This window comes from Centrocercus urophasianus, unplaced genomic scaffold, assembly GCF_019232065.1.
Source record: "Centrocercus urophasianus isolate 14NV4802_14NV808 unplaced genomic scaffold, USGS_Curo_1.0 seq_12, whole genome shotgun sequence".
Classification (NCBI taxonomy): Eukaryota; Metazoa; Chordata; class Aves; order Galliformes; family Phasianidae; genus Centrocercus; species Centrocercus urophasianus.
This window is the reverse complement of record NW_024884364.1, coordinates 4,168,393-4,194,808: the sequence shown is the minus strand read 5'-3', so window position 1 is coordinate 4,194,808 and position 26,416 is coordinate 4,168,393. Positions and strand designations below refer to the sequence as shown.

Genomic DNA, 26,416 nt, shown 5'->3' with positions numbered 1-26,416 from the left:
GAAGACACTTCTGGTAACACATTTCTTAGGCAGCTTATAGGGAGCCAGAATTGCTTTTGCTTCTGGACAGAGGCTTAACTTTTCTGGATCTCAGAGATGCTGGACTGTGCAGACAGCAAGACAGCAGAGGGCACACTGCAGTCAGTCACTGCAGGTATAGGATATCAGAACAGTCTGAGAAAAGATCACACAAAAAGCATACACAGATGTCTTCTGAGGTGCTGTTCAATGAGAAGATCAATGTCCTGATGGTTTGAAGCATTTCAACTTGGCAACATTCTCACCTGTCCTTTCTGAGTTTTTCAGAACACAGTAAAAAAACATTAAAACAACAGCAAATTCCATGCTGTGGTATCAGATGGATAAGTACCAAGGACAACAGCGAGGCTGGAGCCTTTAGCAAAAGATATTAAGCATCAGTCTTTAAAATAGGCCAACACGAGGAGAGGATGCTGTCTGTGTGCCTAGTGTGTCCCACAGATACCTGTAGACAGAGGAGGAGTGACTCTGTGCAGGAACAGGCCCTGGAAGCTCCTACTGACAGCATGACCCAGCCTTGTGTTCCCAGTCAGATTTTATTTCTGCCTTGCCTCCTTGTTCCCCATGGCTGGTTTATTTTTCCAGTCCCCTTTTCCCTCTCTCTCAGTCTTGGCCTCTGGTCTTTGTTCACTCAGTCCCCAAAGCATCTGCCTACCTGAGCCCTGAGGCACACTCTCCCTCCTCTCTGGCATTTCCCCAGATACACATTTCCTGCTACCAGTGCCCCTTCTCAAGCTCCTCAGGCAGTCCAAGGTCCCTAAACCTCAGCTGCTTCCAACTTTATCCCTCCACTCCTCCCACGGTCCAGATTCTACCATTCCCATCCTACATATTCCTGGTCACTCCACGCTATGCAGAGTCACTGCCTTTTCTCTATTTCAGTGTAAGGAAGCTTGTACCAATATAACACCTTTAATTCCCATCTTGTCCTTAACTCTCTGTTCTGCATTGAAGGTAAATGCCCTCCCTTCTCTAAGATGCTTCGGCAACTGACAAAAGCAACCTAGGAGTACAGGAAGGACAGGCTCCCAACCTCCAGCTGTGAATCAAATGGGTAAACTTGTCCACCTTGTGAAGAAACTCATGCTGATGGCTTCTGCCCTCCAAGATGTGAGGTGGCACCTACATACCCACCCAGGGTACAGGAAGTGCACAGGCAATCTCAGTGGCCTTCAGCTGATAGGATGACACAGATATAAGCCATCAGCTCCATTTTATCATCTCATTGTTGATTACCTTTCAAATAAAAATACCGTTCTGTTGTAGAAAGGCTGAATTTCAGTGTTTGTGTATTGAAATGTAACAAATCATCTATGTATCCTTGGGAAAAGCAATGGATTATCTCCAGCTATATTTACATCTTTGGGTCATTTCCCAATGGGAGATGGGAAAGGCTGTGAAACATGGTGGTTACAGTCTAACATTTCTAATGACAGAAATTAGTATCAACTTACCTTCCTTACAGACTGATAAGGTTGCACTAAAGCTTCCCATCATCTCCAGGCCTTTTAGAGTGAAGAAAACTCAAGCTAAGCCCATTTGTTTCCCTTTCCATACTGCTTGTAAGACTGATCCTGGTTAAAATAAATGCAGAAAGAAGTGGGCTGTAGCTTGGAAGGCTGAATACAGCAGGGGGAAGAAAAGCTTGTGGCTGAAGAGCTTGGCTATGGCTAGGACAAGAGAAAGGCTAAGAAGGTGGGGACAGACGTACTGGACTCTGAAAACTAACTGATACTTTTCCACTATATTTCCTGCAAAAGAAAAAACATTCCAACAGGCACACTTTTATTCCTTAAAAATGCGGCTGTTGGTGCCAACAAGACAACCCCTCTCTTACAGTGTATTAAAAAACCCTGTCAGCTCCCAACTGCTAAAAACTCACCGTTTTTACTGAAATTTTCCGTTCTTGCTCTCTGCCTCAGACATGTACTTCCTTTTAAGTTCTTACAGAAATAGCATCATTGCTTTCTGAAAGAGGACTTGGGAAAAGAATAGTTTTAACAGCACAGACTTGTTTTTCCAACCATTCCAGAAAGGGGTAGAAATTCGGAGAGCTGTAACAAGAGCTTTAGATTACAGAGAGGAGACATCTCCTTCATTCTTTTTTCTTGGATCCTTGAGTGACCATGTCAAGAACTTGTGTTTGAATTTATCAGCACAAATACTAGTCTTTTTGAGCTACAGCTACGTGATTGCTAACTGGTAGAAAAAAAACACAGGAGAACCTGGTTAAAAATTGTGGATTCTGATTCCTCTGATTTTACAGAGGAGTTCACACTCCTAAATCTTGGCAGCCCCACACATTCCTTAAGATAAAATAAAAAACTCCTCCCCCTTCCTTTTGTGACTTTCCTCTTTTTCTTTCCATACTTGCAGCAAGACTATGAAATTTGGCAGGATACTTAAATCAGGGTGAGAACTTTTTTTTTTTTTTTTTTAATGTAGTCTCATGAAAATCTGTTCAGATTTTGGGTTGAAGTACAAAATGTCACAAGTTTTCACTTCCCATCTGTGATTGGCATAGCACAGCTTGCAGTTCTGGCCACATGCCATAACTCCCTGACAGTTTTACTGCCATGTGCAAGTCCTGGCCCTGTGTCTCATTCTACCACTTTCTAGAGAGCTTTACTCCAGCTGATCTGTTGCCAGCAGAGAAGATGTGGCCAAATGTGATACAGGAAAACTCTAGGATGGCTGACGTCTAGATGTGTATGTATTTCTCCCCAAGCAAAACACTTGTTGGATTACTGGAAAACTGGCCAATGTGGGGAGTTATGGACTAGTGGGCGGACTACAAAGTGGGAGAAGCAGGCTGGACAAGTGGGCTCAAAATGTTGTGGTCAACATTTCAAAGTCTACTAGGAAGCCAATTGCAAGTAATATTTCTCAGAGGGTTAATTCTGAGACTGGTTATCATATAACATACTCATCTACACTGTGGAAAAGGGGGTAGAGAACACCTTGAAGAGTTCACAGATATCAAAACTCAGAGAGGTGGTGGACGCACTGAAGGGAAGGGCTGCCTTAATAAGCTGGAGAAGCAGGCTGGGAAAAACTGCATGAGGTTCAATATTGATAAAACGGGTGTCTTGAGAAACCCCCAATTCCCAGTGCAGGCTGGATCTCTGCCTAGAAGGCAACTTTGTAGAAAAAGGCCTCGGGCTCCTGATGGACAACAGTTGACAATACCCAGAAGTATGCCTTGGCAGAAATAGGCTAAAAGCACACTAGGCTGCAGAGGCAAGAGAGCAAACTAGGCAAGTGATCGTTCCCTTTTGTCAAGTGCTCATGAGGCTGCATCTGGGACAGTTTCCATTTCTGGTTTTCCCTGGTCATGAGAGATATCAATATACTGAGCTGGGTCCTCCAAGAAGATCAGGTATCTGAAATATGTAGAAAGAGAGGCGAGGGACCTGAATTTTTGGCCTGGAGAAGAGAAGGTTGTGGGGGACTCAATTGCTATCTCAGACTGTAGAAAAGGCTATGAGAAAGTCAGACACTCCATAAAGGTCCAGATTGAAAGAGTGAGAGGAAATGAATACAGGTTGCAGCAAAGGAAATTCCAACTAGACTTAACACACACACACAAAATCCCATCAGCAGAGCCAAGGCGAGTGGCTCAGAGTTGGGATTTTAGGACTCATTTGAACATTAGCAACCTTATCTTACTTTAGAATTAGGCCTGCTGGGAATAAGGGAATGGATTTGAGACTCAAGTGGTCTCTCCCAAGCTGTCCTCTGATTCTATGAATACAGCAGTAGCAATTCACAAACAACAGGACTGACATTTGCTTGAACTGACCTTCAGGGTTGGAGACTGGCAAATGGTTAAGGTTGGGTAACCTATAACTCAGAACTACAAAACCTCTCAGCTCCCACTGTCCTGAGCATTCACCTTGTAATTGATTAAAGCATCTTGACTTGCAGAAAGGAAATACAGAGTATTCATCATTCTTCCCTCTTACATGACATCCATTCTGGGTATATGGACCCTCTTGCTCACAAACTCTGCTTCCTCAAATCATTATTGGAGACATCTGAGCCCTCCTGTTTAAGTAGTGCATTCTCTGGGAGCTCAACCTGTAGACACCTGTTGGCCAAACCCTTCAAAGACAAGTGCAGCAGGCCTGATGGTAATGGAAGTCCTCACAAAGGAATTCCTTAAATCTCATGAAAGAGCTTGCATTTCTCAGTGTCTTAAGTTACAGACTTTAGGAAACAAAAAAAAGCCTCAGGAAGCACTGCTACGCATTTAGTGAGCCTGGCCCTCCAGAACTCACTTGTTTTTTCAAATGGAGATTGAATATGATGTTGGTTACCTAGGTATCAAGTATGAGACCTAGAGTGCGCAGTCCTGCTGCTCATCTTTCTGCCCTTGCAAAATCATTTCAATTCTGTTGAGTTGGACCAATAATTAGATGGCAGCTGCCACAGACAAAAAGCACAGTTCAGCAATCAAAGGCAAAGTAAAATCCTTACTTCTTTCTTCCAACACCTGTAGCACGTGAATGGCTATTCTTGTTTCGGTGCTTGTTTTGCCCTCTCGTGGAAGTGTGGGAAATCTGAGGCCTGCTTCATGCTGAGTTGTCTGAAAAAAAAAATCAGAAAAGTTGGCAAAGTCATTATTTTGTCCTTGATTCTAGATGGGACAACTTTTTTGGTTTAAAACTCTGTTTCTTCTTGGAATTAATGGATGTCTAAGTCCTGACAAAATTAAAGGAATCAGAGACTGATAATTTTGGTACCACATTAAACACCCAAAGTCTTACGTTGTCTTAGCTGTGGTTGCCCACAGCAGTAATCAGCATTTAATGAAGATAACATTTCAAGCTGCCCTCCCACTGCTCAGTTCATCTACACAGATGTACACATACACGAGGAAATTGGATCCCAGAATCACTTTCTATGTCTCTCTTAAAACTTACTTCCCCATCTTTACATCCCCTCTACAAATAAAAGGGCTTAGATCATAACATATAGTGATATTTGATTCAAAAAAGGGGCAACAGGAGGAGGCAGTGGACAGAAAAGAAAGAGCTCGTTACTGCATTTAAACTCTATTTGTTTCATTTGATGAGCACAACCCCTTGGGCTTAAATGGCCTTCCTGCTGGTGACAGTGTTTCTAAGGCCAGCTCAGAAACTGTAAATCATAATATGTATGATCTTGTATAGCAGTTGAGTACATGTCTTCATCAAGTGCATTTTGTTGGCAACTCCATCCATGACAGAGGAGTTGAAAGTCAGTGATCTTTAAGGTCTCTTCCAACCTAAGCCATTCTATGATTTTATGAGTCTGTGATCAATAGCAGGCTTCCCAGTTCCTCACAACCCCATGACACATTAATTACACAGGCAGCACATGATGTTCCAGGGACGTCTCCTAAACCACCTTACTCCACTACCTTTTTCTGAAGAACTGCAGGCATGATTCTATACTAAGTGAATACTGTCTTTGTGGTATTTGCCACGGTGCAGGAAAATTTGTAAGCTAACAGGGTAGCTAAACAAGACCTAACTTCTAATGATAAATCACAATTAGAAGGCTGTGGTATCTCTTGTATTGAACGCATCGATTGTCAGCTGCTGCCAATAACACAAAAGATGATTCATTCCTTGAGGTTCTGTTTCCAATTGAGCAACAGCATCTGATATTTCCTTCTACCTGAGCCTTCAAGCCATGACAAAACATTATATTTACTTTTTACTTTCTTTCTGCAAAGCACTATAGTAAAAATGCCCTTACCAATCCTTTTTTTTTTTTTTTTCTTTCTTTCTTTCTTTTTTTTTTTTTTTTGGTTTGTTGTATCCTTTTGGCTAGGAATCACTGTTTCTCCTTATCCTTCAGCCTCAATCTTGTCTCTGCAGACAATGCTTTTTTCATTCCAAGAGTCTGCAAGAGCCAAGGGAGCTTGTTATTCTTGCACAGGTCAGGCTGCTTTCTTTGTTTCCTTTTAAAATCCAGCACATCCCACACTCTGCTTCGCTTGCTATTTCTAATAATTTATTTGTAGACACTATTCAGTGTTGGACTATCAGATGTATTCCTTCCTCATATTCTTCCTCCATTTTTTCCCTTATTCTGTATGAAATTTCAAGAAAGAAAATATACTAAAATAATTTGTCTTCTTCTGATTATTTTTTCACTTGCAGGTTAAATCCTTCTGATATTAGAATTGTGTACTAATAACTTGGTGGTACAGAATCTTGAGGCTTGTGAAGAACATTCTGGAGGACTGTGATTTGCTTTCAGTCTTAGCCTGCAGTCAAGCATATGACAGAGAAAATTCAGACATAGGAATACAGTTTTGCAGCATTGGCTTCAGCTCATCTGTATGCTACCATCCTCCTATTATTTTAGCTATCTGGAGTGTTATTTTCCTTACTTTTATTATAACTGAGCTTGATTTCAAAGCAACTGCTGTGGAGGTCTTGTCAAAGGTTTAATTGTCAGAATCCCTTCTTAGCCTTCCTCATTTATACCTCCCTTCGGACCGTAAACTGTGCATTTATACTCCTCATGGTATAAATCCTGATAGATATGTCAATATTCCTTGTGCAGTTGCTGACTTTGAGGGGGAGGTTGCTATTCATTAGCTATTTGGTTTTTTTTTCATTTTGAATCAAATCTGATGCTTCCTCTTTCTGCAGCGTGGCCAAAATAATTCAGTTCCTCTGTGTGCATTTGCATTTTGCCATGGCTGAATTTTAGATTGCATTATCTGCCTCTTCTAGGCAATGCTATTAGGTTTTTTTTGTCATGTTTCTCTCTGGGTCTGTCACGCATGACAACGTCATCAAGAGCAACTCCAGCTCTTCACAGTCTTTGTGTTACTTTGTGAATCGTTCAGGGCATACCTCCAGGACAGGCAGTGTTTTTAAGAGGCAGCCGCTTGAAGTGCTGTCTTACACTCATCAACATGCCACTTTCCTGGGCCAGCCTGAACTACCGGTGCCCAGATTGAGTGTTTAGTACAAAGAGTGTATTTGCTGTATAGAGCAGACAGGTGATCTCAGCTTGGGTCTGTAGATAGCACTGTTTTCTCTTATTGCTTTCCTTGTGTCTCAGTAGTCTACGCAGCTATAGATTATAATTACGTTTCTCTCCTTTCTTGTGATTACTCTGCAAAATCATTCTGGCTCTTCCACCACTCAGTTGTCCTCATTTACAGCACACATGCTGCTCTCCCATCCTTTCTCAGTCTCACCAGTGCTGGATGCCACTGTGTATGTGCCACTGAGTCCATAATTTTAGGTAGCTGCTTCTCTATTGCAGGGAGAGGAAGTGCAGGTATGGAAATCCCAAGGGAACCCAGGATGTCATCCTCAACAATTCCTCCTGATTCAGTTTCTTTGCAGAAGGGAAGAAGTTAATTATTCATTATCCCCAGCTGCAGCACGACTCCAAGCTAGGCAAATACCACTTCCACAGCCTGGCAGCCACATGGCAGGGAGCAGCAAAGCCCAAAGTGACTCCAGTCTCATGGTGGTGTTCATCAGGTGTCCAGGCTGTGCTTTTCCTTTAGACTGTCTCAGGAGGCAGTTGGCCTGTGCCCTGATGAGAATATCCAGCATCACATCTGTGCCTTGTGGCCCTGCTGTGAGAATTACATATGGCTCATTGCTTTTCTCCTGTGTTGTGCCAGGAAGAGTGCAGTGCTACTGCTGCTGAATTACTGTCCTCGTTGCTGTTCTTTAGTCGCACACATAAGGAGTGCCAGGTATCTTTCTGGCTGCTTGAAGAAGCATTCACACCTGCGCTCCCGAGAACTGAGCCTGCTTGTTGCTTTGTGTGATGCAATACATGCACCAATGTCCTGCTGATGTACCTTTGCTACATACTTCTCTTTAAATGCTGAACATCACTCAGGCTCTCTGCTCTCTCCCTCTTCTCTCAGCAGTGTATGACTGTCTGCTGTCCATGTTTTAAGCTGTACAGCTCCATGTCCATCACTAGTAAGAGCTTCTCAATGCCTGTGCTCTCTGAGCACTCTCTGTTCAAATGCTAAATGATTCTTCATTACTGATTTTCTTTGTATGCCTTTCTGGCTTGATCCTGTTAAGATCTTTTCCATCCGTACACTGTGAAAGCAGCTTTTGTTATAGCTTCAGCTATCCACTCACTACTAGTCCCAGCCTCCCTAGGACTTTCTTTCCTGGAAAACTTGTTTTTGCGCAGAAACATTTTCCTTTGTAGAGCCTCCATACATGCACTGTTCCTCTCTAGATCATTTTGTCACCCTGTAAGCCCTTAGTTCCTCTTCAGTTCCCACTGCTCCCAAAAAGGCTCTGCTCCACCCCATCCCTTTTGCTGTCTTTACAGAAATTCCCCAATCCCTTGCTCTGCTCCCCTCTGCTACTTCTCCTCCATCCTTGCTTCCTTCCCACCATACCCTCACATCTGCACTCTGCTCCTTTCAGGTCAAGAATCCTTGCTGCCTTTGCCATGGCCTCTCCCTTGATGTCCACAAGGAGGAAGCCAAACAGCTGGCTTGGTCAGGAGATGTGGATTTGAATTTTTTCAGTCTGAGTTCTGATGTTTCTCAAGCACCGAAGTGACCTTCCGTGCTTCATTTGTCTATCTGTACTGAAAATTGGACTTTCCATCCCAAAGAAGAATGCTCAAGGAAGGCTGTGAAGATCAGGATCTGACTCTTGCACAGACTTCTTCCATGCCTCAGAAAGATGAGTGTGCATGCAAGAAAACAAGCGAGGCAATACTCATGCTGAATTACTCCTCCCTTTGCTCCAAAGGAAGCTACAACATCACAGCAACACAAGATGGCTCAACATGTCCTCTTAATGTAGTTTTTGAAATATGGCATTTACAGGAAGTGTCTCATCTTACCATCTCAAGGGACATCGAACCATGGGTCACCACTGTCCTGCTCCTGCATCCCTGCAGCTCTCTCCCCACTGCATACCTTAGCAGTGAGTCAGACCACCAATTCATCCACTGGACACATTCCTTGGTTTACTTCCAGCCAAATAACCAAGCCTATTTGAATTACTCAGCACCCTCACGTGCAAGCTCATGTGGATCAATGAGAGATGGTCCAAAGTCTGAGAGGGAGTGGTAGAGGTGGAGAAGTACTATGGTCTCTTTTGGCAGCACTCCAGCAGCAGATTAGCTAAACAAGACCATGCACACTGGCACAAATCAGTGAAGGGCTGCTGTTGGGCTTCTTTTCATAGAATCATAGAATCACCAAGGTTGGAAAATATCTTCAAGATCATCCAGTCCAACTGTCCACCTATCATCAATATTTTCCAGCAAACCAGGCAGGTCACTCAATCATAGGAGATGAAGTTGGTCAAGCACGACCTGCCTTTCATGAACTCATGCTGGCTAGGCCTGAACCCCCAGTTGTCCAGCACATACCGTGATCTCCCTCAAGATGATCTGCTCCACCACCCTTCCTGGCACCAAGGTCAGGCTGGCAGGCCTGTGGCTCCCCAGATCCTCCTTACAACCCTTCTTGTAAATGGGAGTCACCTTGGCAAGCCTCCAGTCCTTCAGTACCTCTTCAATTGGCCAGGAATACTCATAGATGGTAGAAAGTGGCTTGGCTATCACCTCCACCAGCTCCCTCAGCACCCTCAGGTGTATCCCATCTCACTGCATGGACCTGTGTCAGTCCAGGTGGAATAATAGGTCTCTAACTGCTTCCACCTGAATTGTGGCGGGGGTTATTCTGTTCCCCACCTGAGATTTCCAGGCCAGGGGTTAGAGTACCGTGAGGATAACTGGTCTGACTTTCAAAGACAGATGTAAAGAAGGAATAGAGAACCTCAGCCTTTTCCTCATCTTCAGTGGTTACATTCCCTGCTGCATCCAATAAAGGATGGAGATTCTCCTTAGCCTTCCCCTTACTGTTAATATATCTGTAAGAAAATTTTTTTGCTCTCTTTTACCCAACGGCCAAGTCAAGTTCAAGCTGGGCTTTTGCCTTTCTAATTTTCTCCCTGCATATCCTAACAACTTATCTGCACTCTTCCCAAGTTGCTGGTCCTTTCTTCCACAAGAGGTAGATTCTCTTCCTCTTCTGGAGCTTCAGGAAAACCTCCTTGTTCACCCATGATGGTCTTTCCCTACCAGCTCATCTTGCAGCACAGGGGGACAGCCTGCTCCTGTATCCTCAAGATTTCCTTCTTGAGCAGCAACCTGCCTTCCTGGACCTCTTTACACTTCAGGACTGAATCCCAAAGGACACTCCCTACCAGAGTCCTAAACAGTTTAGTGTCTCCTCTCTGAAAGTCCAAAGTAGCAGTTTTGCTGGTCCCCTCCTGAAAAGAGACCAGTTTTGCTTGCCCCTGTAGCAGCCTCATGATTATGGCAGACCTGCCTTGCAAGGCTAGATTCAAATATCTTTCTTTTTTAGTAACACTATCAGGCAACAAGCAAATTAGGAAGTTTAGTGGCAATTACTCTCAGAAACCTGGTCAGATAAAAAAAAACGTACCCTCTGTCTCTGCACACCTGAAGTCCAGTGTTAGTCCAGTGTTAGCAAATATGGATCAATAGGCATAATACAAATAATAAATAAAAGCACCAATGAGGTCTGGCTTTGTTTTGTTAATCTACGGAAACTGTACTCAGACACTGTCTTGGTACTGGTGTAAAATGGGTGTGAAGTGAGAGCAAAATGAAGCCCTGTGTGTCTAGATCTTACTTCATGCAAGAAAGGTTGTTCAAGAGGAGCTCCTCCCTGAAATCAGAGGAAAGTCATTGTATTGCTTGGCACCTGCCCAAAGTGATTTCATTTTCTGCTGGGGATTAAGATGCATTAATAGCCTGAGGACAGCATTTTCCTTGCCAAAAATGTCTTTCTTCCCTCCTCTGATTATTTTAAATATGAGGGCTTGCAGGTCAGGAGTGAACACCCAGCAAGTATTACTTGAACCATCAAATGAAAGTGCAGCAGTATCATTTTCTCTTGAGCAAACACTGAATTAATTAAAATCTGCATTCTGAACTTGGCAGATTTCACATTTTTCATAAGAAAAGTACAGGTCTGTACATAGAAAAGGCAGACTAAAAATAACTAGAGATATGACACCTGAATGGCAGTCTTTAAGACTTTAAGCCACACTAAAAGTTTTTCTGGCAAAACGCTATCTTTAAGACTGTCATTTACCCTCAGCTTGCTCTCTACCCCTGAGCAATATAGCAAAACTGGCAAAAGCCTTCATGTAAATGTGATTATGCTGGCCAGAAAATCCTTTCAGCAGCAGAGCTATGCTCTCTTTGGGGAAATGGCATAACCTACATGGGCCAAAGCACTCCTGCCTGCTGAATAGTACCCCACAAGGGAGCAAGGCCAATATAACATATAATCAGTGAAAAATGTTTCTAGCATTTGGAAGCCCAGGCCTGCAGATATCAGCTACCAGGCTTCTGCCACCAGCTCGTGGCTGCCTGTTTGTCTATAGCAGGCTTATGATAGCAGGAAGCTAATATATCACTATTCACATCTCTGTATCAACTTGGAAGAGCTGTGCAGTTCTCCCTTCAGGTCTCGAGAGAGAATTGAGTCCTCACACAGGCAGAATGCAGGGTGGGACAGATATGGGGCAAGAAACCTGAAGGGCCCAGTGCCACCAGAGCTGATGCCAAATAAAAGTAGCAGCAATCTATGTTGACAGAGCCAAAGCAATTTTTCTTAAAGATCTTGTGCAAAGGATACTGCAAAAGTAGAGGGAGAACAGCATTTCTCTTGAAGTCCACATTAATAAGTGTCTGTACGCAGACTGAAGGTTGATTTACCTTTTCTCCCCCTCCAAAACTCCTTTCTTTTGCTCTATTCTTATAATCCAAGTTCAGCTGATTTGTGTAGTGATACACAAGTATGAAATTTTCCTTCTCTTCACTGCACTTGTCATTCTCCAGCAGATTGATCTGAAAACACAAAGTCACTTCAGTCATCTGAAAATACCAGGCAAAATGTTTTCATTCCTACCTGTGTGAATCTGGAACAATCTCATCTGCTTCGGTACATTTGTTTGATAGCTGAAGGAAGCCAAATAGCAAGCTGAAAAGGCTTTGAAGGTCGGCTGGCTTTCTGCACATCCAAAACAGTTTAAGAGCAAAAGGCTTTTTTTTTTGTTATTGTTGCACAGTGAGATGATGTGGACTTCATGCTTAAATTCAGCCCTTGGCTGTAGCATGGGGAAACTGGAGGGATCCTTATGAAAGATGCTCAGAGGGGACCCAGTAAGTGGAGGTGAGGTACCTTGAAGCAGAGACATAGTAAATCTCTGCTGAACTATGTATATCTAGGTTTACATTAAAGAATAAAACATTTGTGCAGCAATCATTCTGGGCTCAGCAGTTCCTAACTTGGAGAACAGGCTAGCTTGCTAACAGATGAATTTCCTAATTCTCTGTGTAGGCAGAGCAGAAGGGTAGAACTCTCCCAGCAGTACATGACAGTTGCCTTCAGTGTAGGCAGAATGGCCAGCAGCACACCATGCCCATCCCAAGGGAACTGCCAAATGACACTGAAGCTGTAGCAGCCACAGGAGGATGAGGGAATGGCTGCCATACAGACCCTGCACTGCAGAGACTGGTTGGGACCACAGAAGGTATCTGACATGGATTTGAGCACAACGGTATGGACTGGGCTGACAGCTGCTCTGCACCAGGAGTCAGGCAGGGATCCCATCCTCATCTTTCTGAGCAGGAGCTCCATAAGATGGTCTCTGCAGTACAGGTAGGTGCCAGACACCACTGGGATCTGCTGGGAGGCATCTGTTTATCCCAGTAAGATGTTCTCCTGTGCCTGCCCTTGCCTCCATAAAGGAAATAGAAGCACCTGCGGTGGAATCTGCAGCATCTATTATGCATTGAGTGAATAACAAGGAAGTGTTTGATTTTCGTCTAAAGACATCATCTGCATAAGAATGCACTCTCATAGAAACCATAAGACTTCAGGGGGTGTGTTGGAAAAAGAGAGGGTATTAAGCAGAGTAAAGCATCTTCACTGTAAGAAAGGTTTTATCAAAAAAAAAAAAAAAAAAAAAAAGGTGAGCCAACACTCAGCTACAAAATAAAGACAAGTGTTCCAGGCAAAATATGACTAAAAAATGAGACATTTTATATCTCCAAAGGCATCTACAAGGAGAAGAATTCAGGTTATGCACTGAAATCCCAAAAGGCTCATATTAGGAGCACATCTGTATAGGTACCCTTGTAAAATGAAACAGCTCTTCAAGAACTTGCTGAAATAATGAGCAGATAATAACTGTCTTGGGGCACCGAGGTTTCAGCAGCATGCTTAGCTTGACTGAGAAGGTGTCTGGAGGTGTGAATGGGCAGAGTGCCACCGCCTATGGAAGACACTACACCTGATATTGACAGCCTGGAACAGCTGGAGGCAGGGGCAAATGTGTCTGAGATGGCTGTTTCTATTGTGCGGGTGGAGATCAGAGCCTGAAATGGGTCTCTACAGAGAACAGAGAGCTGACTGCATCCGCTCTGTATTAAGGAAGTCTATGGACAATGAGTCTATATGTCATGGAGATGTAGCAGTCCCACTTCATTTCACGGTAGATTTGTGCCGCTCTGAATGTGAAATTGCCCCTTCAGCAGCTGTTCCAGAGTCTTCCAAGGGCTAATTTTGTGAAGCAGTATCTGCCCGCCTGATATCAGCTCCATTTGCTACTGAAAGCTCTGCAAAGAAACAGAGCAAATGTAGCTCCACTCAACAAACAGCGAGTCCAAAAAAAGACAGTGGAAAGAGAATGGGAGAGCTATCAATATCCAGGATGGTGAAAGGCACAGGGAGTAACTGGAGACAGCCAGCATGGCATGAAAGACAAAATCACTGCCCTCTCTTCTCCTATTAAACTGACAGAAACAGAGACAGATGATAAATAAATGCAGCTAAGTGGGATGAAAGCCTGAGGGAAGCTCCAGGAGCAGCTCAGGATGCACCAGTTTTTAGCTGATCTCTAGGTCGGATGGAACTGCCAGTGGCAATGCAGGAGCTGATGTTAATGCAAAACTGATTCAAGATGCTCCTTAAACACCAGGCAAGGAAACTTGCTTGAACTGGAGCAACAGCATTATGTCTGTCATAGTTAATGGCCCACAGCAGCAGATCTCCTCCATCTCTCCTCCTGCCTACCTTCTCACCACTGCTGGAAGGATGTGACACCTGCTCAGGAGCTGGTGGTCATGAACTGCAGCACTGATCTCTGCTCCTTATCCCCAGACTCTTCTCCAGACTGGACAAAGTATTAAGAATATAGGTGAGCTGAGGACAGTGAAGAGCAAAAACATCTATTATGCTCAAACATTTATTATCACAGCCTTGCCCAGCTTAGTTTTTTCTAATTGAGCGAAGCAAACTTTGGTATCTGGATCAGTCTGTTGTAGCAGACCAACCGTGGTCTGTGTAACAAGGTCTGGAGAAGCCTGATGCCAGAGCTGCTTCCCCTGCTTATGCAGCAGCAAGCTTGGAAATGCCACTGAATGACAGGAATAGTGCTGCAATCTATAGGATGCATTTTGCTGAATCTGGAGTGAACCTTGGGCTTCACCCCACATCCTCACAGATCATTTAGATATTAAAAGCACCTAGGATCAATCTCGGAGTGTGGTTTGCTTCAAATTTATGTTATAGCTAAGGACCACAGAAATTCTGAAGCATATTCAGCAGTGGCATTTCAATAGCAGAGTTGGTTTTCTTAACCTGACCTCCTATATTCCCAATGACAAGCACAAAACATACAAGTTTGGTCTCATCAAAAAGCTCAGCAGCCACTGTTGCCTTCAGGGTGAATGTTAATCTTATAATCTCCTTCACTCTCTGTGTTGCAGCATAATGTGTGTAAATGTACTGCAGTAGAGATCATGCAGAATCTGGTTCATGGAGCCTTGCATAAGCTTGGGTGAGACCAAACAGAAAAGCAAAAGAAGCATCCCTGTGCTTTGTCCCTGACCCATACAGAGGGCTCTGCCATGAGCAGAATCTGAGACCAGACTCAGAGCTGATTTGTTCATAAGGAAATAAATGTGACCAGTCTTGCACAAGCTCTCACTCAGGTGATGGCAGGGCTATTTCAGGCTGGAGCTAGTAGGCACAGGCCAACATGCAGCCCAGTGAGCAGGCTAACCATTAAGCAATGCAGATGATGGCAGACAGTCTGCTGCTTGAGCTCATGTTTAGATTTACTAATATGGATAAAGCCTCTACTAATACAGTGGGCCAAATCTGGTGTTACTTTTGTGTCTGAATGGTAGCTCAGTGTCATCACCCAAGGGCAAACTGCATCTGAAAGCAGCCTGTAACAACAAATGAGATTTTTTTACTTGCAACATAATGAAAAGAGCTCATCTTAGAGCCTAAGAAGTAGGGCTTTGTACATGCCAACCAAGAATGCTTAGCAGAGGGAAGAAGTAATCACTGGCTGTGATGCCATGAGCTCTCCTGGCAGCCTAAAGCTTGTTTCACTCTTTCTTCTGCATGCAACAGCAAAACCATACGCCAAGTGCTAGCTGCAAATTGAAGTGTCTCAACTCCCTAGACAAGAGAAATGTTGCATTTATGAGTAAAGGGATTGTTTAAGACTGAAAACAAATCAACACATTTGAATTAAGAATTCAGAAACAGCTCCTTAGACAATTTTTTCTTTGAAATTTTACCTTTTCCCCTCCAGTTAGTGCAGGCTGTTCAAGCAAAAGAAGTGTCCCTCTCAGGGAGGGGAAGAAATGCTCATGTGGAGGAATAGGACAGGCAGACATTTTGCAAGCTCCTTCTCCAGTCTCTGCTGATGCACTGCATTCTGCTAATTTAATTCCTCCAGAACAGAGACAGAGCTTGTGTAATTGGTTGTATACTGGTGCTTGTAAGACTAACACCACAATCCAACCCCAGTGATGCCCTCCAGATGTGATTGCCTCCTTCAGGTTAGAAAGGTTATCAGAAGAGTCACATCTTTTAAATTCCCTGGAATGTAGGAAACAGGGTGTGTACAAGCAGGATTTTGTAGGCATTGCGTGCCTTTTCTTACCGCTGTTATAATTCAAAAGGAAGCTTTCAGCAAGAGTTGTATTGCTGTTAAAGTCAAGCCCACCAGCCTCTGTGGAGATAACAATCCAGTCCAAATGGCTGTGTGCTCCACTAAGGTACACTAAGAACCTAAGTGGCAGAGGAGCCAAGATAAGTTCCCTTCCCTTTTCTCCTTCCTTTCCCTTCTGTTATGTCTGCTTGGTGGCTAATAGTAAACTCACACTCAAGCTTAATGGGAATTCCTGCTGCTAATCACTTTTGTAGAAGCCTCAGGGTGGAATGGCAGTAAATGCCTGGGTGTATGGGGCAGTCTGGCATTGCTTTAAAAATAAACTTTCCTTAGTTATCTTATTCTCCCTTGACTTTCACACTCTCTTCTTGCTAAAAGACAAGCAGAAGAAATGAAGACAGCTCTTCTTTCTGTCTCCCAGAAAAAAGCCATTTCTTTCCATGTCCTCCATCCTGTCCCATCCCAATCTGTTTTGTACATACCACAGTGGAAGAGCTTGGCTGGACCCCAGATCCCCTGCCCTTGCAGGACACAATATGATTTGAATGCAGATGGCCATGCTGCACAAACATCTGCTAGCTGACAGACAAAGTGAAGATACGAACAGAGCAGCAGAGGCTGCACAAGGCTTTGCAAGCCACCAAGTACTGGATGTCTAGCACTATGTATATGAAAACATGTACCTGAATTCATGATCTCATTGCTATCGTAACTGAGTAATGTAGTTTTGCCGCCCCACAGCCCAGGAGAGGAGACCAGTTAATAATATGCTATTTCTCTAATACAGAACATCAGCTAAGTCTTGGCAAGAGCAAATGATTTGCCAAAGACCTTGACGGGAATTTACAGGAGGCAAGGGGACTGAACCTGATGTTTTCAGTCTAGTGTTTGCATGAGATGTTCCTTAAAGCTAACTAAGGTGAAAATGGACCGAGAGAAGTGTGAAGCTCCTTTCAAAACTTGAGGTTGTAATTCAAGACTGAGAAAATGACATAACATTGCAACACAGGCTAGATAACGTGGATAAAAGTGCCTGAGAATAGGATTTTTGAATTCTGTTTTGGCATCTGGTTGAAGGTAATTTGGACTCAATAGAACATGGACTACCGCAGTATCCAGGAGTCTTTAGAAGCCTACAGATTTTAGGGCACTAAAGAAAATACAGGAATCTCCCCTGGAGAACTGACTTTGTTCATTAAGACACCTGCTAGTGCACCATATACAGCAGATTGCATATAAACAACTAGCCTGGCAATATAAAGAATGCTTTGTGTGACACAAGAAGGCATTACAAATAAATGAATTAGTAGATATCAGAATCACCCACCACCTCACCTCTCAGACATAGAAAAGGATTCCAGCAGTAGGCTGCTTCTTGCAGTCCTATGCTGCACAAAAGAAGAGTATCACAGAATCACAGAATAAGAGAATCGCAGAAAAGGAGACACAGAATTTCCATATATTCTGTTGCTGTAACATCGCTATGATTCTGCAGAGACTGAGACAGTCTGTTAATATTTACTTACCAAAAAAAAAACCCAAAGAAAGAAAGAAAGAAAAAACTCCTTGAAAGCTGATACTTTGTATGCCAGATGTATATTTGGTTCCAAAAGGATGGCTTTAAATCTATCAGGAAATATATAATAATTCAAAGGATTAATATACTGAGTGCATGTGACAAAAAACAAGCAAACCAAAAACAAAACAGCAGTTCTCAGGTAAGAAAAATCTATTCAAAATTGAAGAGTAGAATGGAATTATAGAATTATAGAATCACAGAATCATTAAGGTTGAAAAAGACCACTAAGATCATCCAGCCCAGCTGTCAATCCATCACTACCATACCCACTACCCGTGTCTCTCAGTGCCACATCTACATGGTTCTTGAACACCTCTAGGGATGGTGACTCCAGCACTTCCCTGGGCAGCCATTCTAATGCACTACTCTTTCTGAGAAGAAATTTTTCCCAATATCTAGTTCACCTCCCATGAAGCAACTTGAAGCTTACTTGGGAGAAGAAGCCAACACCCACCTCAGTACATTTTAGGGAGTTGTAGAGAGCAATAAATTCTACCCTGAGCCTCCTCTTCTCCAAACTGAACAATCCTAGTTCCATCAACCAATTCGCTGCCCTTCTGTAGATGAGCTCCAGGATCTGAATCATAGAATCATAGAATTGGTTGAATTGGATGGGACCATTAAAGATCTTTTAGTCTTACTTCCCTGCAATGAACATGGACATCTACAACTAGATCAGGTTGCTCAGAGTCCTATCCAGCCCAACCTGAAATGTTCTCCAGATCCACCACATCTCTGGGTAACCTGTGCCAATGCCTGACCACCACAAATAACTTCTACCTTATATCCAATCTAAATGTCCCCTTTTTTAGTTTGAAACCATCTCCCCTTACTCTGTCATAGCAGACCCTGATGAGAGTCTGCCTCCTTCTCTCTTACATCCTCCCTTTTGACACTGAAAGGCTGCTATCAGGTCTCCCTGGAGCCTTCTCTTTCCTGTAGCGAGGGGCCCAAAACTGAATGGAGTAAGCTGAAGGTACTCCTTTCTACTTCTTAAATGAACTTAGAATCCTTAAAAATTGCTTTCAAATGGGAAGAATAACTTTTGCTGAAGCAAAAATATATAGCAAAAAGAGAAGTTGAAAGTTCTCTTCCAAACAATAATTTTTGTCCTCCTGGTTGCTTAAATTATGAATGCTGAATTTCTTACTGTTTGTTTTCTCAAACTTCCTATGGTCATCAGACAAATTAGCAGTGTTACCACAAAGATAATATACCAGTGAGTTCAAATTTTAACTTACAAGTAATTTATTTTCCTATTAATCTGTTAAAATGACTTTTGTCTTCTTTGTGTTAAAAACTTTATATCAAACAGCAAGGATTCTCTTTAAGGCAATTGATATCTTTTTAAGATTTTTGATTCAGATCTGACAAAATTCCCATTTCACAACTGACTCTTCAGCAAAACCTCTACAAAGTTAATGAAATTTCAGGCTTAGCATTCTCACCTGAAATAAAAAATCAAGCAGGAAAAATATTAAAACAACAAGCCAACAGTTTTATGTTCTTTGTATATATTTTGTGAAGAAATAAACTCCACAGAATTGTGTGGTCTTTTTCTGTTTGCAAGACACCTTTAAAAATAAGACTCAATCTATTATTTTAGCATTTGAAATCAATCTTCTCAGGCCCACTGAGGTTTGTAGATTGAGCAGCCTGCCATGCAAGGAGCCAGGAAAATCATTTCTAAGCTAACGAACTATCACACCAGACTTTCTTGGCAATTATTTTAGGTGTGACTGATCAGATAGTCTTCTCAAACAAGCTGTTTTAATTATGTCAAATAATGCTTTAAGCATACCTAAGCTCTCCTGAGTGTGATTCCACACCAGAATCTCCTAATAATCACAGAATTATGTAATAGCCTACCACGGACTTGTCCACTTGACAAGAGGTCTTTGCAGCTGCAGCAGTGTTCAAATTTGCTACAGGCCCACAAATGAAGTGTACCAAGCAATGCTGGATGGGTGTTACCCTCTTAGGCCTTCTTATAACCACTGCAATGGGGACATGATTCCTTGGAACTGCATTCTTTTCTGTCTCCCTCCCTAATTCTGTATACCATCCTCTCTGTACTCTCTAACACCTGACTAATGTGTCTCTGTGTGGTTACTGAGACCTTGTAGGTCATTTTGGAGGTGCAGATGGCTTGGTAAAACAGTAGCATTTTGTTCAGGATTCAAGCTGCAAAGTTGCATCAGCAGGAATGGAAGTAACAGCAAGCAGCTCCTGTCTGAGCTGTGCTGCTCTATGAACGAAGGAGAAAAATCAGTTTCTCAAGTGACGTTCCGATGCCACTCTCATATCTCACACACAACATTTGGGAACACATTTGGGAATAAGAACTGTGTCTTGTGCAGCTCTGCTGATTTTATGCCCCAAAGCACAAACATGGCAGAAGAGATACCAATGAAGCTTGGAACAGTATAAGCTGCATTTCTGTTTGCTTCTCCTCAGTGCCCAAGTCATGCACCCCATGCATGGCTCTCAACCAGTCCCACTGTAGGAACAGCACAGTATAAACAGATGGAAGACACCTACCTGCAACAGTTTTCTGCCACATTCATCAGTGGGAAACATGGGCTGTAATCACCTTAAACATTTTGCCACATTCCTGTAAAGGAAGGAAAAGCAAACATAAAAAACTCGTACCTCAGTGACTTGCAGTTCACATTGAAAGAAGCAATTGAGGCAAAAGGAAAGCACCCAGGAAGGCTTGAAGCTATGGTCACAGGTGCAATGGGTGCCACCAAGGTCAGGAGCAGAAGATTATTCTGGAACACAGAGACCTTGTGCATAGGAAATAAGAGCTTTACAGTTTTACATATTTGGTCAGAGCTATCCTTTCAAGCAGCAAAACTCTCCTGCTTGCTTTTTACACACATTTGAGACCATCATCTTTATTCTTCAGCATGGACTGTTAAAAGCTTCCTAATTGTGCCATGCAAACAGCTTGTGATATATAGAACAGAGTCGGTACTGAAGCCCTCAAATGATGCTAACCATGGCCAAGTATTTGGGAGCTGCAAAATCTGAGCAGCTTGGGAATGGAGAACGTTCTGAATGAGTTGCTCAAGGAATTATCTGAAATCTGCCAGTCTGGCTGACACTGTGCCTAGGAAGAGCAAAGATGCCTCTTGCTGTTTCTGCCTGCAGCAAGAAGGCACTGCCTGCAGAGGAGTAGTCCCTTAGCATGAAAATCAGTTGAATTTCGTTGGCTGCACAAGTCTGACTGGAGGCACGTCCAAATCCTGCTGTGGGACTGCAGAGAAGACTGGAGATTTCTTACGGTTTTAGATGTATTTATTCTCTTTTCTGCCACTGGAGGGCACAGCTCACTTTCCTGCAAGGTGAAACAGAAATCACAGGGATTTTGCCTACTGAAAAGGTTTGGCATTCTTCCCATCTTCCTCCATGCCTGCTTTCTGGCCCTTTGGCCGGACCTGAAGACCCGGCTGAGAAGAAGAAAGTATCTGTGACACAAGTGAATGACACATAGGCACAAATGCCTGTTGATAGGCATTTTCCTCAGCACAGCTTTTTGCTACCAGAGACCTGGTGCCTGCTGATACACAGGGTAGGGCAGCCAGTTCTCACTTTGCTCTGTTTGAAAGAGAACTCGATACTCAATGGATTGCATTTAGAAACAATTCTGCCAAAATGCCACATCTCCTGGTTTTGCTCTGCCCTGTTTGTATGCTGCCATGGGTTTGTGTGGCAATAAGAGCCTTGCTTGGGGGCAGTGATGGCTCCTGTTATCATTGGACAGGCTATGCAAGGGGACAAGCTGTGCAAGACGGTACTGCCTTGCTTTCAATGTCAGGGACTGATTTTTGAGAAAGAAGAGATGCCACCTTCTGCAGAGCAGGGAGTGACCTTTTCTGCAAACAACATTTTATCAGCAGTGAGTTCTTATATAATTTCTCTTTCAGCAATCACAGGCAGAACAGTGTGACCATCAGCACATCCTCTGTTTTGAGATGACAGTTAAAATTTAAAAAGAGCAACCACAGATTTGAGCCCTTTTTTGTCTTATTCCCTTTTACTCTCAGTGCATTTCTGAACTGCCATAGGCTTTCTGATGCTGCGTTGAGGACTAAGGACTAATTTCCTAGATGTGCTTTTCATTGATGAGCATTCATCCAAGTAAATATGCAAAAGCATTTCAGGTTGGGAAGTGCCAGGAAATTGCTCTGTTCCTGATAAGACATGTGCAACTGATCTCCAACAGTGGCATCAACAGTAGTTTGGTTTGTTGATTAGAATAATGAAACTTTGCTTTTAAACATTACAAATGAAAAGAAACAAAAGCTGTATTAGTGACATTGTTTCAGTTTGTTGAACTAATGTTCTGTGTGTCCTAGTTACTAATAATTTTGATCATGATGAATAGAGTTGCTCAGATACAAATACATAAGGAGTTACAAATAACTGTAATCTTCCATCCAAATGAACAAAAGTCCATATAAAATAGGCAAACATGATCTTACCACAGCAGTCAATTAGTAATAACAAACATCAATAGTAAATATTATTTCAGTTTTGTGTTTTTTTTTTTTTTCCAGAGACAATGGATATTAATGAGAATTTGGCAGATGAATTGTAAAAGCAAAAATAAAAGGCACTCCATGAAACTGCTATGTCCAAGTGCCAGCTATCAGCCTGCGAAAGACTAGGAAACTACAAACAGTGACTTACCCAAGCAACAAGACTGCATTTCCATGCAAACTATCAGGCTGCTAAAAATAAATGCCAGGAGATTGAAAGGATCCACATTATATAAGCAGAAATGCATATAAATCAGCATTTCATGAAAGCTCACCAGAAGGCATCAGCAAGTCTTCAATGGGTAGCTTAAACATCTGTTTTTGCTCTCTGTCTCTGACAAGTTGGCTCTCCAAATGCACCAGCTGCCAGGCTACCAGCCCTGAAAACTCAGGAAAGGAACAGACAAGCATCACCAGCAAAGAGCACGACATGACTGAACGGTGTGTTCCAGGTGCCCGAGGGAGTTCTTCTCAAAGAACTCCAGAAATGTGTTGAACCCAGTAGGGTTAAACCTCAAGATGATTATGTAGCAATCACAACACTCCAGATTTACTCCTGGGTTCCTTGGAAAATCGAACAAGCAATCTCCATTAAGAGGTCCCAGAATATGGGATGCAGTCTGCTTCTAATCGCCAACATGGTCAACAAAAAAAATGGTTTAAAATGCTTTTCAGAGAAACTTTAGTAGACAGCAGGAGAGATTTCCCAAAGTCAGTAAGAGATGCAGGAACAAAAGCAGGCCTCCCACTGCCTGCTGTTAGTCACAACACACCAAGCCACAGCTTGTAGCGGTGAAGGATGAATGAGCACCTCCAAAAAGGAGACAGACAGCTGTCACTGTCAGTGCTCTTCAGTCACGTTGGTTTAATGGGTAAGAACTTAAAACACATCTGAACCTGAATGTCCTACTGATAATGGCAGCTGGGGCCATAGGCCAGACTGCACATCACAAGCAAAGCCCACTGTGCAGGTTGATGGTAAATCCCACGGTCCTGGTAGGAGATCATTATGCACAAACCTCTTTGCATTCCCCTGCAGGCAGCAGGGATGAACAATCCTCCCCTGCTGCGAGCTCTTCTGCCTTGAAGAAATGGTACACAGCTCCAACTCGCTCTTTCGTAGAGTAGCATGTTGTGCAAGGGCCTTTCAAAGCAACCCCAAGAATGGGTTTTGACGACATCACCAGATGGCCAAGCCTTCTGACATTTAATAATCCACCAAGACTGGGGACTGGAAGTATATTTTCTCCTCCTTCGAGCCCTCCCACACATTGTATCTTGCTTTGTCTACTTGACCCAGCAGAGATTGCTTCTGTCTTTCCCCTTCCTGCCTTTTTGCAGGGCCAGTGCACAGACTTCTCCTTTCTTTTGAAGAATCCTTAGCTTCACTGCATTCCTGATGAGAATCCAGCCTCCTTTTTTCACTGAATTCTTCAAAGCCTTCAAATATCCCTCTAAATGGATCCTCAGAGATCTGTTTCAGCTCAGCTCAAGATCCTGTGTATTCATTTTTGCCTACAGCGAAGAAAGGACTCTATTCAAAGAAGGATCTTGTATTTTCATTTTGCCCTCGATTATTTCTTTTGGAAAAATTAAAGAGCAGCTGGAAAATCTCTATTGCCACTCTAATATTATTTTCTCTACCACATATTTGTTTTAATGCTGTACACAGAAACAAAATGGAATTCCTCTGGAAGCAAAAGCACCGCAGCTTCTTTAAAGCCATCACTATTTTGGCAGCAGCTATTTTTACCAGCAGAAAGAAGCCTAGGGTTAAGAATTAAGCTTTAGAAGCCTGACTGATCAGAGCTCCAGTCACCTCAGTGCTTCCTATCATGACCTTCCTTTTCTTTTTCTTCTGGGAATTTTTATTTGGGCTGAAACCCAACATAAATAAAACTGGCCAGAGTTATTGTTGGTCTTTTAACTTCTACTGTTGTAGCAGCTATGCATGTTGAAAACACATATTAAGTTTTGAATTAGACCTAGGCTCCCTTCCTTTCTGAGCCCTTCTACTATTTTAGAAGTTTGAGGCTGTGTTGCTCTAAACCCTATCTGCATTCACCTGAGCATATTGTTGACCACTTAATGGAAAATAATTCTAGTGCTTTGTACAGAATATTTTAGCTAGAAGATGCTCAATGTCAGCTATTTGAGAATAGAGCCTGTTTCAATTCTCTTTTACTCTCTGAAAGGCACTGTGAACACTTGTAGACAATATCTCCTTTTCCAGGAAACAGTCTTGTTGCATCACTGCTATTAACCCCTTGTTTTCTGCAGAGTTTGGCTGATTTTGTCTCAGGAGAGGTGGCAGAAGAGCAATAATATTCCTCTCTGAGCAGGACTCAAGCACAGTTCTGCAAATCAGACCAGACCAGCACATGTGGAGTCTCAGCAGACTTCGATCAGTAGTGCGGAAAGGAGTAACTCCAGGTTAGGTCAGAAAGTGAAACACCAGTTATGGGTAACTGCTAAGGAGATAAATAACAAGGAAATAAACCTATCCTAGCAGCTGCTGTTTTCTGTTGATGCAAATCCTTCAGACTTCCAAGAAACAGGAGCGGCCATTGTTTTTGTTTGCTATTTGGAATGAGTTGTCTTCATTCCTTGAAGAAATGAAACATTCTGGTTTGAATAACAATATGTTTTCTTATGAAGGTGCCCTTTCCCAGAACCCACAGGGAAATATTTGGTGCATATACATTTGTTGGCACTTCTCTGAATCTACTTCTTACTCTCCAGATTTCGGAGAATGACCTGGTTCATACTTATCATTGATCTATGAGGGGAGCAATTCTTTGCCAGAAAAAGCCACTGTGAAATATCCACACTCTGATAAACTACAGTTCTGAGCAAGTCATTTCTCACCCAGTTGCTGATTTTTCCTTTCCTCTGAAAATAAGTTATTAGTCAAGGACAAGCAAGTGCTAACAGCTGAAGATATCTGCTTTACTCTCAGAGATGGGAGTGCACAGCCAGAGGTATCTCTGCTTTCAGACTGTTCTTCAGGTCAGAATGACCTTTTGCATCATTGCCCTGATGAAGGGGAAGCATTGCTGCTCGACACAGATCTTGCCCATAGGACCCATCCATGAAATGAAAACTGTAAGAACAAAGGATCCAAAGGCTTCAGCTTCGTAATTTTCACAGATCTTACAAAATATGCAGTAGATTTTTAAGATTAAGGGATCAGTTTTCCTGCTTGGGCCAAGCTGTGGAAGTAAAAACAAGAATGGTCACAGAGTTGATGCAGTTCTAATGGGCAAAGCAAAGGGAAAGGAAATGGAGTCTTGCTCTGTGCTTAGGAGTAGTTATAAAACTGCAAAGAACTTTGATTGTTGTGCAGAGTGATTTTTTTTTTTCTTCTTTAAATTTCAAATACTATTTGAGTTTGAAACTAACAGATTTTTGGCATATCAGCTTCCCCTGTGAGTATATCACATTCTCAGCCCTTGGTAGAAAGATCCATCCTGGAAAGGATTAAGCAGTTTGAGAGGTGTGTCACTGCTCTTATTCCTTCAACTGATGGCATATACTCACTGTCCAGGGAAATTATGGAGAAACACAACCTCCCTATTCATTGATCCAACAGAAGAAACATCCCAGCCAGTTGTGAAAGACTGATACAGACATAACACGTGGCTTTGTCTTTTCTCTTGGACCCATTCAGTGTGTGACCATGTCTATGAGTATATCTGGACAAAGAGAAGCAGCTTCTTTGAAGCAGCTTTCAGCAACCACACAGAAACTGAGGCCAGGGAGACAATGCTTGTGCCTGAGCAAAGCCAAAGTCACTCCTGACAGTGCAACAGCACACAGTGAATGGAAGAATTACCAATGTGAAGCATTTTCACAGAGGTGGATGGATCCTTCTCTATAGCCCTCAGCATAATGCTGGTCTGTAAAATGGGGATGGAATGAGGGGTAACAGAAGTCTAGGGAAAGCACCACATCTAAAGCAGTCCTGCAAGGGTCACAGGAGACATAGCAATCTTTCCTCCAGGGCTGCAAATCGCAATCATGTCAGCTAGGCTAGGGGGACATGACACTATAAACAGAAATAGTTTATCCAAAGAGCAAACCTCTCTTCTAAAATGCTATTCAGAGAGGTATGAAGATGCCAGTTTAGGAGGCAATTATTAACCTTGGCAGCTGCCTCACCCACTCTCAGCAGTGAGGAATATGAAACCTGATAGATACAAGGTTCTGTAATGCTTAGGGACATT

The 26,416-nt window shown here is 42.8% G+C and overlaps 1 long non-coding RNA gene across 1 annotated transcript; it reads right to left on the bottom strand.

Moving 5' to 3' along the window:
• Positions 1-1,523: 1,523 nt before the first annotated feature.
• Positions 1,524-22,544, bottom strand: LOC122156207. Its single transcript, XR_006167408.1, has 5 exons — positions 22,466-22,544; positions 20,185-20,257; positions 11,806-11,937; positions 4,519-4,627; positions 1,524-1,613 (listed from the first exon to the last, which is right to left on the bottom strand). It is a non-coding gene; the product is annotated as an uncharacterized LOC122156207 (long non-coding RNA).
• Between the last annotated feature and the right edge of the window lie 3,872 nt (positions 22,545-26,416).